The sequence below is a fragment of the Macadamia integrifolia genome, chromosome 6, assembly GCF_013358625.1.
Source record: "Macadamia integrifolia cultivar HAES 741 chromosome 6, SCU_Mint_v3, whole genome shotgun sequence".
Lineage (NCBI taxonomy): Eukaryota > Viridiplantae > Streptophyta > Magnoliopsida > Proteales > Proteaceae > Macadamia > Macadamia integrifolia.
Genome location: NC_056562.1, coordinates 1,141,375 through 1,147,321, shown reverse-complemented (window position 1 = coordinate 1,147,321; position 5,947 = coordinate 1,141,375).

Genomic DNA, 5,947 nt, shown 5'->3' with positions numbered 1-5,947 from the left:
CCCCCCCCCCCCCCCAAAAAAAATATATGTATTCACTTCAAAAGAAATTTTGAATTGCTATATTCACTTCAAAAGAAATTTTGAATTGCTAAAATGGATTTCATACGAACTATTGATCATGATTTCTAAGTAAAAAGAAGAAACATTTTGTTCCATGGGATTCGCTACTTTTTTCGAAGGGCTCCATCATGCAACTATGATGAATGTGGATAAGTTGTGCATTAAATGTGACTCCCAATCAGTGGTACATTGCATAAAGACTCAAAGAACTTCATGGTGCTTCCAACAAAAATGGTTTTTCTACAAGTGCTTCTTGAATGGGATGACATGGTATTTGTGTATTGCTTCCATGAAGTGAATATAGTGGCTATAGTTTAGCAAATCATGCAGCGGCTACAAGAGAATTTTCAATCTGAAATAGTGCTCCAATATATACTCTTAATGATGTTGGGTGGGATTCACAATTGAGATCCAGACATAGATTTTCATCTTTATTGATTGGGTTACTTCTCTGTTGACCGCAATGCCAAAGGTGGAGTAGCTTAATGGTTTTTCTCACTCTTTGTTTTGCAATTTTTTTATATCTTAATAATATTCATTTGTTGACTTACAATAAAGGAAAATAATCCTCTATTTTTCTCATCCCTGTTTTTCCTTGTTTTGCTACCCGCAGAACGCGACACGTGGACAACTTTAAGGCCAACGCACCGGATGTAATAATCCTCACCCAATCTTGACTGTTGGTCTCCTTGTTGTCCACGTGTCACGTTCTGCAGGTAGCAAAACAAGGAAAAACATGGATGAGAAAAACAGAGGATTTTGATCCTACAATAAAGGGGGGGGGTTTCTAGGGTTAGAGACTATGCTAATATACCAAGAAAAAGGGCATACACAAAAGAGCTAGAAATGTGCAAAGCGCGAGATGAAGCTTTATTTTTGGATAGATAATACCACTTTATTGCAAAGAAAATAAAAAGAACTATATACCCAAAAGAGAAAGCAAAGAACAAAGAATCACCCTAAATGGGTAATCTAGACTGAACCCACTTGACAAGGACGGGCCCAAGGAGAGATGAGGAGAACAAGAAACAAAGGCATACAAGAGCCCAAAAGGGAAAACAGAAAGCAGCTAATTAAAGGCCGCACCTAATGAAGGGTCCATGAGGCCTCTCCCAAGCGGGGATGGTCCCCACATGGGATCCATCATCCATTGGTTGTGGGTCCCCAGTGCCAGAGGTGGGTCCTGCACCCATGAATCAAATGTCACTGAAGATACATGTTCACATCGCAACTAGCCAATGCAGCTAGGGGTGTCAATCGGTCGATTTGGCTCGGTTTTGGTTCGGGTTGAGTCGGTTTTAGTGTGGAAAAGTTGGAACCGAAACCAAACCAATAAGGAAATTTCGGTTTTGGTTTCGGTGCGGTTTGGTTTCGGTTTGTCTTTGGTTTCTTAAATCGATTTTGTAACCGGGTTGGTTTTGGTTTTTGGTCTAGTTTGGATTCGACTTTCCATACAAATGTGTACAAAACTATGCAAATTTTGATTTTTTTTAATGAATTTTGGAGTGTTTTGGTTTCTTACCGGTTTGGTTTCGGTTTCGGTCCGGGTTTTGAGCTGGTTTTGATTTGGTTTCAGGTTCATCCGGTTTCCGGTGCGGTTCGATTTGGTTTTGGGATTGCAATACTCGAAACCGAACCGAACCAATAAGGCTTCAGTTCGGTTCGATCCGTGTTGTTATCGGTTTGATCCAGCCGGTTTTACCGGTTCGGTTTAGGAATTGACACCCCTAAATGCAGCACTTAACCTAAAAATCATCAAGCCTGAATTTTATTTCTGAACCAAAACATATGGAGAAAGAAATGTGTTGTAAGCCTTGAATGCAAAACCTCCAATGTGACCAGAAGCGCAGAAATGATTGAAGCATGGATGAACAAACTCATTCAGCAGCTCCCCATGCAATTAATGTCTGATTGGATTAGAGATAAGATGTTCATTTGCAACCCAAATTTCAGAAACCAATTCTTGACTCTGATTTCACCCGGAAAGTGTGAATCGGCTTCATGATTTTACCGTTAACCAGAACCAATTCAACCTGCAAAAATGAAAAAGAAAACAAAAATCATAGAAAAATTAAATTAAAGAAAGCATTTGAAGGTTTTTTTTTTTTTGGGTCGAAAATAAAATAGCATTTGAGGGGATTAGTGTGAAGTTTTACCAGTAATTCACATAATGAACCGTCAAAAGCGTAAAAAGAAGGTTCGGCAGTGCATTAATTTGTAGGATAAGTGGGGTGAGGGACTGAAGGTGATGACAGAAGCATAGAGAGCACAAAGAGTGAGATGCAGATTCCATGTATTTCATCATCTGTGCTCTCTATCTTCTGTCAACAGCATTACCAGAGCCCAGCACCTTTGTCCCTTACTAATGGTACTTGACATGATTTAAAAATTAACAATTATTCAATCCTCAATAAGAGAGAGAGAGAGAGAGAGAGAGGGGTATATGTCAGTGGTGGGAGTGGGGGTGGTCTTGGTACTGGTACTAGAGAAACTGGAAGAGGGGCTGAAGGCTGACTGAAGCATAGAAAGCACAAAGAATCATCATCTGTGCTCTATCTTCTATCAACAGAAAGTTTTATTGGCATTAATTTGTACTATAAGTGGGAGTGGTGGTTCTAGTAATACTAAGTGGAGTGAGGAGCTGAAAGGTGATGACAGAAGCATAGAGAGCACAAAGGAGTGAGATGCAGACTCCCTGCATTTCATCATCTGTGCTCTCTATCTTCTGTCAGCAACAACATCACCCATGCCACCTCTGTCCCTTACCATTGGTATCCAAAAGTTAATCTGTGATTAATCTATAATAAGAGGCACACAAAGAGAGGGTATAGCCATGAATGGAAGGTCCAAATTGTAGCAATAGGGAGAGAGAGAGAGAGAGGCTGAAGGTGATGACAGAAGCATAGAGAGCACAAAGGAGTGAGATGCAGACTTCATGCATTTCATCATCTGTGCTCTCTATCTTCTGTCAGCAACAGCATCACCCATGCCACCTCTGTCCCTTACTAGTACTACTTGATTAATGTTAACAATGAATTTAATCCTCAATAAGAGGCAGAGAGAGAAAGAGAGTATAGCGATGTATTGAAGGTCCAAATTGTTGTTGTGTGTGTGTGGTGGGGGTGGGGGTTGGGGTTATCGTGGTACTATGGTACTAGACAATTAGGGTGAGGGGCTGAAGGTGATGACAGTAGATAGAGAGCACAAAGGAGTGAGATGCAAACTCCATGCATTTCATCGTCTGTGCTCTCTATCTTCTGTCAACAGCATCACCAGTGCCTCCTCTGCCCCTTACTAGTGTTCTAATAACAGGGAAGGGGTAGAGAGAGAGAGAGAGAGAGAGAGAACTGTTTTGAAGGACTTGGGAGTGACTTGGTTGATGGCTTACCTTCCTCCTGAAACTACCTATTTATAGGAAGAAATCATGGGAGATGTGTGAGTATGTACAACCATTCCCATCACATGACTGGCCACTTGAAACTACGCATGCAGCCTTGAAGGCTATAACTTAATTAATTACTAGAAAGAATAGTCACACGTAGATTGAACTCCAAAATAGCATATGATTGGTGGAACATGAAGCCGAACCGGGCCAGTTTAATACTGTCCACAAACTTGTTCCTACTTGGGCAACACATCAGAATCTTCTACTGTTTATGATTATAAATGCATCTTTGCACAGTTGCCAAAAGGAGCCAATAGAAGTCATCTAATGACATGGACCAAAGCAATTTTAACCGCCAGACCAGACTGGTGGGTTGGACCTGGTTTGATCAGTATAGGTCTCTTTGTCTCTGTTCAATTTGATTCCCAAAACCATAATCTACTGAGACCAATAGATGACTCAATGGTATATTATGACACATCCAATTGGGTCCCAAAAGAGTTTTATTTCTAATCTCAAAAGAGATTTCCTAGAATGAAGCTTTATAATTTAGATATCTCGTACACGTAATTGGTTCAAAAGAATCTGGATTGAATCTTCCAAGATTTTATTCCATCCTTGCAACACTGTAATTGTTACCAACTGAAAAGTAATCGCTTCACCAAAATATTATTGACTATGAAAGACTATTTTTCTTTTATATATAATTTATTGATTATAAGAAGGCTTACTGCAAAAAATGGTGATAAGACGAAAAAAAATTGGGTAGTACAGAGAAGCTAGAAAAAATGGAGGATCAATCAAGTTAAATGATGATCCACCAAGAGAAGAACTTTTTATGAACATAAAGGTTCTCATTAGCAAATCAAAGCTGAGTATAGTGAAACAAATAAATCACTCTGTTTAGAATCTTACTATAGTCTAACAAGGGGAGCATTGCTTCTTGCAAGAACCAGGTGCAAGTGGTGGCAAGCGCATGCGGTAGGAATGTGATGCCATTTTACCCAACTAGGATGCTAACAGGACAGGCTGAGGTAGGCTCAGCCCATCATGTAAATTTTCGGCTAAAAAGGTCATACTATGGCCCATTAAATGTCATGGGTTTTCCCTGGACTTGGGCCAGACCATGAATTATGACATTATTAAGCTGTGAGTTATGAGTGGCCCAGCAGGGCATGTATGTAGAAGAACTTGGACTACAAGGGCTATGAGCCTATGTAGTATAGCAAGGTTACACCAGCTTAGTGGCATTCAGAAAATGCCCACTTGAAGTCTACGTCGCCTTGATTCAAAAATAGTACTCGATCCAAAGAAAGTTGGCCATGTTCAAGAACAAAGATTTGAAATATGGTTGAAAAGTAAGCATTCATTTCTTGACAAAGTTCTCATGACTAATTAATACAGAGTGATTAGATTGGTAGCCCTACAACAAGGCCAGGTTACCCAATACATCGATTGATTGGCTGAACCACTAAACAAAGCCGCTCACAATGTGTCTCAACTCATGTACCATGTTGCCAAACTTGAATGTGTGGTATGCATTCTCAGAATAGTTTCTGAGTCAAAACATATTTTCAAATCTGGTTGTTCTGGCTGTGTTTAGTATACATTATTGGAATGTATTCTACGTTAATAATGCATTCCAAGAAATCATACTAAACGCAGCCCTGGTTTTCCACCCATTATCTAAACATCTGATTATCTGAACCCACTATTTATCTCATGTATTTGCCAATTCACCCTCTCAGTCTCAACCTGTTGTGGATACCAGGCATCCACCCTTTTAAGGATTTCAATTCTAAATCATAATTAAAGAGTGAACTATACAACTATACTTTGTAAGTGTTTGGAATCATTAATGGATGCATTGAAGTTAAAGTTGTGTTTGGTATGACTTTTTGGAATATATTATTGAGCTAGAATACATACCAAATGCAGGCTCTATTTTCTTACTTCAAAATCCATCCTAGACCTTGAATCTATTCCAAAAATGCATACCAAACACAGCCATGCATAATCTTTACAGACACCGACAACATAAATATGTTAGCTACCCAAAACTTGGCTGCAAGTACTTTTTTTTTTTTTTTTCCTTTTATTTCGAAGACAATAGTGTACAATCTCTCTCTCTCTCTCTCTCTCTCTCTCTCTCTCTCTCTCTCTCTCTCAATACTATAGAAGGATGATACTGTAGCCTTGTAGGAAGGATAGAGAGTCATAACAGAATAGTAATATGAGAAATTTCATTTTCCACTTTGTATTAGGCTTCACACTTATGTTATCATCATCCATGTCTAAGGGCATTAATTTCTCTAATAAAAGTTTAATATATTTAAACACCATATATCAAACCCTTCTTATTGCTGCCATCTAATATGATAATTTGGTGTTATATTATCAGCTCTGATCACCACTTTCTCTAAACTTCAGCTTGATGATGAATAGATTCAATATCATCACAGCCACCATCACCTTCTTTCTCATCTCTGAAAAAACAAATGT